Consider the following 11,033-nt stretch of genomic DNA (forward strand, 5'->3'; position numbering starts at 1 on the left):
CTTTATTGGGTTGATTTGTTGGGAATATGGTCCTTTATCATGTTTAGACTTCAGATCTGGACCCATAGTGGTCCAGAGGATGTTATCCATCTAGCTTTATGTTGAGTTATGGAAGAAATGGACTTAGAGTGTTGTATTTGGGACTAAATCATCAAGTAGTGTCATTTGGACGTTGCATGAGTATCAAGTTCGAACCTTTACGTGTTTATTGAGCATGGGGAGGTTAGATCTATGGATTAGAGGAACAGATCTGACCTCAGAAGGTCATTTGAGTTTGAGCATGGCGGCAACTCGCCAAGTCCATAAGTGGATTCGACGAGTCGAGTCGGGGTTGCCCCGCGATTCGTGTTAGGTGTAACCCGTCGAGTGGAAGGATGACTCGACGAGTCAAGAGAGGCTGAAAGGATTCAAAGAACCCGCATGGACTCGCCGAGTCGCCCATGTGCACTCGACGAGTCGGGTCAAAATTTGACCATTGACTTTCGTTGACTTTAGGGTTTTGGTCAAGACTGATTAAGGAGAGTTCAGGGTCGGGTAGAATGGCCTTCTACCCAGTTGTAGGGATGAGATCAAGAGAGAATTATGATCAAGATGTTATTTGAATAATAGGAGGAGGCTAAGTCGGGACGTCGAGCACGAGAGTTTTTCTGACTTCATTGAGGTGAGTCTTCTCACTATACTGTACCTGGAAGGGTACCTGTGTGTGACCGGAAGGTCTTATATGCTATGAGATGTATGTTTTTATGTGATATGTGTGTGTTATTATGTATGTTATGGACCGGAAGGTCAAGAGGTTACGGACCAGAAGGTCGATATGGGTATGACCGGAAGGTCTGCCGGGATTCGGGACAGAAGTCCACTGAGACATATGGATCAGAATATCCTGCAGAGTTATGGCCTGGAAAGGCGTATGTGTGGTATGTGGTATTTTGGGGAACTCACTAAGCATTTGTGCTTACAATGGTTATGTTATGTGTTTTAGGTACTAGTGAGGATCGCAGGAAGGCGCCGACATGATCCGTACACACTTATAGAGTTTTGTCAGTTAGATTATGGGGACATGTTTTGTTATGATACAATGATACATTATGTTTTATGATTATCGTGTGAATGAAGTATGATTTAAAAATGAAAATTTGTTTTGGAAAAATTTACGTTGTTACAAATTGAAAACAAGCCTAGGCTTTGATACCACTGAAGGGTTTTGAGCATTCTAACACTCCTATGGTGTGTACATGCAACCCTATAAACATTGGACCTATGTTTTCTCTAATGCAAATATTCAATATTCCAAGGTTTTATCCTAACTAGCATAATATGAAACAACTATACTACCAAAGCCTAGTTAGATAACATACCTTTTTATGTAGCTTGAAGTCTTGAACTTTAAGAGCTTAGCCCTAATAGCGTGGAAGCCTTAAGTGGAATCACAAATCACCAAAAACACCTTGGAAAACTTGAGAGAATAGTAACCACACTAGAAATTGGCCCACTCTTGTTTACTCACACACACTAGTGCCATGTGCCAAGAACCTCTTTATATAGTATGGAGGATTAGGGTTTCATCCACGTAAACCCTAATACCCATGACCTTTCATTTCCATAGGATCCATAGGTTAAAAACTCTATGGACTATCCATGCAAGCTTGGCCCACCCTAAATGAACTTGGCCCATACTATATATAAGATTCCATATTTAATTAGTTCCTTTTGATCATTAAATTAATTCTAAATTAATTCTTGATCAATACTAATTAGATTATATGATTCCATATTAATATATTAGAACTTATAATATATTAATATAAATCATAAACGTACTATTCTCAAAAGACTATCCATATAAATTGTTCCGGTGAAGTGCAACCCAAATGGACCATGCCAAATCGGGTCAAGTACATACCAATCATAGTTATGGACTTAGACACTAATCCAAAGTTTAGATTTTTATCAGCCTTTGATGTCCCTAGAAGCCTTCTAGAGAGTATAAGTTAGAGGCTTAATGGATTAAGGTCTAAATCCATTACGTTGTTCATGCCCAAAATCCATTAGGGTCATGGCCGAAAGAAGAGATGTAATGATGTGAAAGGTAGGTTTTGACATATTACACCATTCGTAGTTATTCTAAAAGTTTTTTAGTATAGGTATCATTATGTATTGATCAAGAATTTTTTTTGCACATAAGTTTAGAAAATCCATAATCTCTATTCAATACTATATAAACGCACAACAAAATTGGAAACATGAACCCTTTGCAAATGAATTGTGGTTTCCATTAACATAGAGATACACATTGACCGCTTGCTTGCATGATATACAACATGGTTATTAATAACTCTTTCAAAGAAAGCGATTGGTTCACATTTTAATTTAATAACTGCATGGCAAATGACGCTTCCATATATAATAATCGTGAATATTGCTAGTAATTTGCGAGAGTTTACTACACTATATTTATCACGTGGTGGTGATTGTTGGGAGGTGTGGATTGTTCGCATGGTTAATATTTTCACTTCATAAGCCTAAATGAGCACATTTATACCAAGTCAATCTCTTTTGTATTATTCTTAATGACTTCATCATTATCTGTATCAAGCTATCGAGAAAAGGGGATGTTCATACGAAATGATGTAATCTAAAAGGTTTCACTATGATGCTTTGAAGCTCCATATTTACTTCATAAACTCCTTTGAACCCTAATAAAAGGTTTTTCAGATGGTCCAATTTCAACACATGTTGAAAACTATCTTGGTTGGAAGTCGATCACTTTCGTATTCTTCTTAATGACTTCACTTACTAGAGGACGAACTGTTACATATTAAATATTGCAAAAAAATGTAACTTGTCTACATTTTTCTCTCTTTGTTAACTTGATCCCATTTAAAGAGGTAATTAGTGCATGGTCGTTGAAGATCCTTTGCAATCAAGGGTGCGATCCGTTTGTAAAGGCTAACTCACACTACGATTATAGATACACTAATCATCATAAGTTGCTTGTTCACCTTATCGCGCATGAACACAAATTTATAAGTTGTTCACTATTCTCTACAACTATATTTAAACAATACAAAACCATCAATAATACTAGTTAGTGATTCAATGAAACGTGAAATCTTTGAAATATGTAAAACCAAAGATCATTTATCAATTTCCTCTAATATAATCAATAATATATGACATATCATTATCTTCATCTGTAGTTTTAGACTTTTAGCTGATCCAACCTAGGCAGTTATAGCGGTCCAAAATCAAATATCGGTCAAAGGCCGATGTTTAGGATATAGGTTATCGTGGTGGGATATCGGTATTTTTATATCATTCATAATTAATATATATAAACATAAAACCTATATAAAAGTAATATAAAAAGTCAAAATTCAAAACTGTCAATGTTTGAAACATAATCTTACGCAAGCCATGGAATCTTCCTCCAAGTCCACATCAACCAAGGCATCCAATTATTTTATCTAGATCATCCACATCAACTCTAATATCATCATCATCATTTAAGAATTATGTACTTAACACATCAACATTGTCAAACCTATAGAAACTAGCAAGTTAACACTTAAGTATGTAACAATTAACATAACAATAAGATCGGTTAATACTTAAAACATGAGTCTATGACCTAAAACTAACAATTAAGTACTTAACATAATAGCAGATTCAGTTAAGTTAAGTCCATAAGACTTAAGGCCATGACTTCACACTAAAAAAAGCAAGTAAAATTACTTAACCGATATCCCACCTGGAAATCGCCTGGAAATATCGGTAAATATTACCGATTTTTGCGGTCCGATATTTTGGACTGATATTTGACACCGCTATTTTGTAAAGTACCGATAACCGATATCCCACCTGGAAATCACCTGGAAATTGCCGATATTAACTGCTTAGGATCCAACAAGCTTGGGTTTGTTGGAATGGTTGGTATTTTCTCAAGAAAACACAGAGATATTTTAGTGAGTTTGAAATATGAGGTGTCTTAATATTGGTGTACTTGGTTTTTGCAGGCCTTTTTATATAAGTATAGTTTGGCTTCTCCCAGTGTTGTTGATCATGTAGTGGGTAACTAGCTAGTGGAGTTTTTATTTCACATTCTTAAGTCTTTTAGAGATATGGTTTTGTTTTATAAAAAGCTATGAACAGGCATTAGAATTAGATTCCAAGTTATTTCTGGTAATTTTTCGACATCCACACCTTAATTAATGGCAAGTTGAAAATCTTGTGTGGGAAAATGAAGTGGTGGTGCTCGGAGTGTGGTACATAAAAGCAGAAATTAGGGACATAAATATAAAATTTCCTTCAAAATCGCAATAAATCAGCAAGGTAATTGAATCAATATTTGAATTGACTACTCAAGAAAATCCAAAATTGAATTCGATGGACAAGGGCTTCAATCTGCTTCATACATATCTGGAACGGATATTTAATGTATTTCATATGCACCTCCAACGAAGGAAAACATTATGGATTTCAAGAGTATTTGACTCATTTGATTTATGTCTGTGATTGTTGTTGGTCTTTCATTCACCAAAACAAAATTTTCCAAAAAAAAATGATTTCCTTTTCAAGTATTGCAATTTGATATCTTATTTGAGCATCGATGCTGCACTGAACTCAAAAAAAGTTGTTTCTGTGTCTTTTATATTTGATTCAGGCGTAAGTTTTATGTCTTGTTTTAGGTTGGTTTATCTTTATGTTTTTTATTTATACTTTGTTGTTTGTTTAAAATTAGTATGTGGTTAACTATGAGCAACTTGCTGAGATTAAAAGGGAAAAGTTCTTGTGTTTCCATTGGGTATAGTTGTTTAAACTTTTTACTTAATTTAATTTTCTTCCCTATATACTTTATTTTGACATTTTCTTTGGTTTTTTTAAAGGGATGAGCAGGATTCTGCAAAGCCATTTGATTTGTTTGGTGACCCTTTGAGTTCTCAAGGTGGGAAATAATATTTATGGTTAAAAGATATTGTTTTTCTTTTGTTTCTTTGTTTTAAATATTGTATGTCATCTGTGGCTAATAAATATACTATTATATCCTTTAAAGGATTAATGGATGGAGTGGCATCTGACCTTATGTAATATATATGACATGAAGTCTTTGATGATGTTTTTATAAATATTATAACTTATTGTTGAAAGAGATCTCTTTATTTTCGAGTTATTAACTAAAACCATGGTACCTGCAAAATTGTATATTCCAAATAATGGTATTTTGAAATATAATTACCAAAAGATGTTAATGCTGTTGTTTAGCTTTCTTTAATTTATAATATACTAAAAAAGAAAAGGAGCATTAGTTGTTTGAACAAAATGTGTTTATAGTTATGTAATTGCTAATACAATCTGTATCGAAAAATTAGTTAAACTGTGGCGTTCTGGATGTTAACAAATTGGAATGTGAAAAAATAGGCATTATACTATCATAGTTACAATGATATAATTATTTTCTTTAACCAGTTTGATTTTAGATTATGAAGCTGTTTTTATGGATTAAACCAAGTATATGATGGTAAGAGATGGTGATTATTCATACAGGTTTGCTGATATGAAGAAAAATATAGAAACTTTTTAGGAGCACGATGGGTTTATATTTGATCTGTGCCCTAAACATCAGTTTTTGGGTTTATTGTTTTAGTTATCTTTCTGCTACCAACTTGTGCTACGAGCTTAGCTTTGAATGTTTCGTTCATTACTTTGAACTTTTAATTGATAGAAAATAGGAATGGTTAGTTTTAAAAGAAGCCTCGAGGTAATCATTAGTTTAAATGTTTTGTTTAAGTTGGAAGTATGTTAATTAATTTGTAAGCTATATTTACTACTATAAAATATTTGTATAAAATCAGTATTTAATTAGGAATAATTTATTGATATGAAATCCCTTCTTGAAATGCTATAAAAGACCTCCACTGAATATCAACTTGTGATGATTAGTTTTCAATGTTTTGTTTATTACTTTGACTTTTTAATTGATAGAGAATTCTAAAATAGGAATAACTTTATATGCGGAAAGCATGACATAGAGAAGAAAATTTTGTTGGCTAAGATGTTGATCAATTTGGAAGTACGTTAATATTACTGTATGTTTGATTTTAAATATTCATGTTAATGTTACTGTTGTTGTATGTATTATATACTTTGCTAATATCTGATCACTGAATACTTTGTGTAGGTAGGAGTTCTTGGGCACCTTTTCCTGCATTACACTCATCGATTTGTTCAAATCTTAATCTAGTCGATTAAACTTGCTTTCTTTGGCTTCAGCCAATCTGCAAATCCTTTTGGTTCCATGGATAATGATGCCAGTAGTTGGCATTCTATATAAGAACACTGAGCTCGATGAATGCACGAAGACTAGGCTACTTATGTCACAACCATTATTTACCGGTGATATATTGTATTTGACAATTACTTTAATTATATAATGCTTTTCAGATCATTTGATCTATGTGGTATTATCTTGCTTTAAGAAATTATCAAGTGGAGTGATTTTAACAAATAGATTGACTTGGACTGCTTCCAGATTCCCTTTGAATGTCCTGATGGTCAACTTATTATCATCATGTATTTGAAGAGCTCAAAATGTTACATTGTTGCAATTATAAGCACACACGTATGATAGCATCACCCAAGAGTTGCGTAAGATCATGACTTTTCACACAACTGTAGTTATCATACATGTGTCACCTTTCCTAGCATCTACCCTTATCTTAAATGCAAAAAGGTTAGGAATGGTTAGTGAAGGATATGCATGGATTTTAACTGAAAAAACAGTTGACCTCTTGCGATCAACAAACTTTACTGTCATTGAGTCATCACAAGGCGCACTAGGTTTTAGGTCGTAAGTTCCACCATCAGGCAGACTGCATAGCTTAACAACAAAATGGCACAATTTCTTTTACACAAATAATTTCACCTCAATTACAAAAGAAGTGCCAGTGCCCGCCTTATGGGCATACGATACAATTTGGGCACTTGCGGAGTCTGTAGAGAAGGTTGGAGTCCCACATAATGGCTCTATGCTTTTACATGAAGCTTTAAAAATCAGATTTAAGGGTGCACTACTAGAAAATTGGGCGATTTCCAACGGCCATATCCGTCGCTAAACAAGATTTCCAATGGAATTCTGACGGAAACCGGTTTGTCGTAAAAAGCCCTGTGGGTAATTATTTGTGACCGAATACCGATGGAATTTCCGACCAGCCATTTGTTGGACCTCTTTGACCAAATTAACGATGCAATACCGACGGATACTATTTGTGTCGGATTACCGACGGAAAATTCTTTGTAACGGTTACCGACAGATAGTTTTAGTCACGGATTACAGACGAAAACATAATTACCGACGGATAGTTTTAGTGACAGATTACCAACGAAACCATAAGTGACGGATTACCGACGGAATCGTAAGTGACGGGTTACCGACGGATTGTTTTTGGTGACGGATTATTGACAGAATTTCTTACCTTTTCGTTTGTGACTATTCCATGACTACTCCGTTGGTAAAATGATTTTTTAAAATAAAAAAATAATTAAAAATAAAAAAATCCAATTTTTTTCCACATAAATGCAAAAAGTAAGCTAAAGTGAATATATAAAAATGAAATACGATAAAGTGTCACTAAATACGATCACACCACATACGATTACCATATTTAATTAACCGTCTAACAATACACTAATTAGTATTCCAAAATATCTAATTAAACATCATACTCCGGATGCGATTACCAATTGTTTGAACATAACTAAAAAGTGTCACAAAATACGATTACCAATTTTTAGATTAGAAACATAAACTAATTTCCTTGTGGCGGGTTTTCGGAGAAATTGTTTTTCTTGCAAAAATCCATCATTTGTGCTTCAAGCAAGGCATGCTTTTTTCGCATCTCCTCCATTTCCAATTCCCTTTGTGCGTCCTGTGCTTCTCTTTGTGCTTCAGTTTCACGTATGCTAGCCATTTCATTGCGCAATCTTTCTATCCCAAAATGGTAAGACAAGCATAAATAGTTAATAAAACCATTATAGCAATGTACTTATAATAACAACATATTTTCATTTTTTTATCCATTATAGCAATCAAAGTACTCATTATATTATGTTATACTTTTTGTCCATTATAGCAACGTACTCATAATAACAACTTACTTTGAGTTTTTTTTTTATCCATTATAACAATCATTTTAATCCATAATAACAACATACTATACTTTTTGTCCATTATAACAACGTATTCATAATAACAACATACTTTGACTTTTTTTACCCATTATAGCAATCAAATACTCATAATCACAACATACTATACTTTTTGTCCATTATAGAAACATACACAAAATAACAACATACTTTGACTTTTTTACCCATTATAGAAATCAAAGTACTCATAATAACAACATACTACACTTTTTTATCCATTATTATAGTATAAGTATTTTTGTTATTGGTTATAATTAATAAGAAAAGTATAATGAATAAAAAGTATAGTATGTTATTATTAGTACATTGCTATATATATATATATATATATATATATATATATATATATATATATAGTTTTATTTATAAAAATAAAGTATTATACAATTAGTAATACTAATATTAATAATTGAACTATTTATAGAATATTACTATAAAAAAGTGGATTTATTTTCTAAAAAAGCATTTCCGTCGGAAATCCGTCGGTGATTGCCGACGAAATAGCTACGGACAACCCAAGTATAGAATATTGTTTACAATCCGTCGATATTCCGTCGGTATTTACTAACGGATTTCCGACGGAAATTATTTCCGTCATTAAATAGTCAGTATTCCGTCACTAAAATTAGGGTTTTTATGTTTGTTACAATTCTGTCAGAATTCCGTCACTAATTTCCAACGGAAAAATTCCATCACTAATTTCGTAAGAAAACACCCTGTTTTCTAGTAGTGGTATAAGTGGTGATTTTCAGCTTAGTGAAGGAAAAGTAATATCCATTGGATATGAGATTAAGAATGTTGTAGACAACTGTGAGAGGAGAGTAGGATATTGGACATATTCACAAGGAATCAGGAGAGCATACCCACAGATTAACATCCACCGTTTATATCAATATATCCTAGTCTAAGTTCTGAAGTTGTTATTTGGCCTGGAGGGTCTACAGCTGCTCCAAAAGGTTGGGTGTTACGAGCAACTCCGACTAAATGGTTAAAATTTGGTGTTCAAAATATAAACAACTTTAAGTACTTCATGGATGTAGATCATGATGTTGAGAAAAATGTTACAACTGCCACCGGGTTCCGCAGATGTATTCTATACTTGCATTCGTGCGTTACCATATGAAGTGCCATACACATTCATTTCATTTGATAACGTGAGTATTGACGATCTTGTACAGAAGGTCTACAATGAGGTATATGTATTTAAATTTGTTTAAAGCATGGAAGATATAATTTACTTGGAAAGACATCTAACTTTGTAGTCTATGGCTTTGCTTCTGGACAGGAAATTGATGCAGTAATTGGTGATTCAACAATGTTGGCGAACAGATCTGAGTATGTTGACTATATAGCGACTTACATTGATTTGGGTGTAGGAGCACTAGTAAGAATCAAGAAAAAAGACATGAGTATGTGGTTCTTCTTGAAGTCGTTGTAGGATTTTCGTTTATGTCTAGCTGTAATTTTTTCTCTCATCTTCAATGCCTTGGTTGTTTCGGCTATTGAACTTACAAATCCAGATTCTGAAATTTCACTTGGAAGAGTATCCCGGATGTCCTTCCTATTGTCCATCTTATTTTCTCAAAGTACTCATTCTTTCTTTCTCTCTAAGAGGCTTTTACTCTCCGAAATACTAATTTAGTCAAGATCCCACAATGATTGACGTTTGTATTGTAGAAGATAGGTTTTCGAGTAATCCATCAAAATTTGTAATGTTCGTTCTGGTCCATCGTGATGCTTGTCTTGTTCGCGAGCTACGGTGAATTTTTTACTACATTGTTGACTGTAGAGCAATTTGAATCGGCATCAAAGAGAGGAATTGTGTGGTTTCATGGAGGCGATTTTATGAAAGGAGTGACAGTCAACAATATATGCACTTTGAAAATTGGAACCACCGTCCATACTACTCATACGAGGCTTATGCTCATGCTTTATTAAAAGATATGGTGATGTTGATGCCATTGTTGATGAAATTCCATACATCAAGATGTTTCTTAGTAGGTACCCTAGTGCTTATGCCTTGGTCTCTTCTCAACCTATCACTTCTAGTTTTGGCTTTGTAAGTACCCCTTCGTCTTCATCACTTTCACCTATGCATGATATTCCCTTTTTGTCCCTTTATAGCAAAGAATGTTTCATAGATGTACATAATAACACTTTAAAACATTTTTCTTAAACCATATGCTAAACATAACTTTACATTTTTATTAATAGCACATGAATTAGAATCGTATGTCATATTGTTATATACGCCATGGTTGAAATGTATCTTTTTCAGATATTCCAAAAAGGTTCGCCACTTGTTGAAGACATGTCGAGGGAAATTGCAAGGATAAGATTAGACGGAGCGCTAGGTAGTTTGGAGAACAAGTGGTATGAGAATCGGATACCTCTTCCATCCAGAAATTCTACAATGCCTTAGTTGGCCTTGACACTTGATAAAATTGGTGGTCTTTTTGTTATTAGTGTAGGCATTTCTACTCTAACCATTTTGGTCACTTTATTTGACCTAATTCGTAGTTTAAGAGAGTTCCAAAATATTATCAACCAGTTCTGTTGATTTGATGACTAATATAAGTTTGTTTGTTTGTTTGTTTATTTTCACTTTTTTGTAATTGTGTTGTGTGTTTATACCATTCATTTCCATTTTTATTTCCGGCGGTGTTGGTCACCATTCAATTAGTCGGGCCTGTTATATTTTCACCAACATGTCTCATCTAACATCCCTTTCAGGCTTGGAAATTTTGCCAAATGGTAAAAATAGAATTTTTGGAAAATTAAATAATAAATAAATAACTAGTTTAGAACATTTAAAAATTATAAATTAA

At 33.5% G+C, this 11,033-nt stretch overlaps 1 pseudogene; it reads left to right on the forward strand.

The window, feature by feature from the left end:
- Window positions 1-10,765, forward strand: part of LOC145067502 (glutamate receptor 1.2-like) — a 36,211-nt pseudogene extending 25,446 nt beyond the window's left edge.
- The last annotated feature ends 268 nt before the right edge of the window (window positions 10,766-11,033 follow it).

The sequence above is a fragment of the Lactuca serriola genome, chromosome 8 (genome assembly GCF_051521515.1).
Source record: "Lactuca serriola cultivar US96UC23 chromosome 8, Lser_US96UC23_V15, whole genome shotgun sequence".
Taxonomy (NCBI): domain Eukaryota; kingdom Viridiplantae; phylum Streptophyta; class Magnoliopsida; order Asterales; family Asteraceae; genus Lactuca; species Lactuca serriola.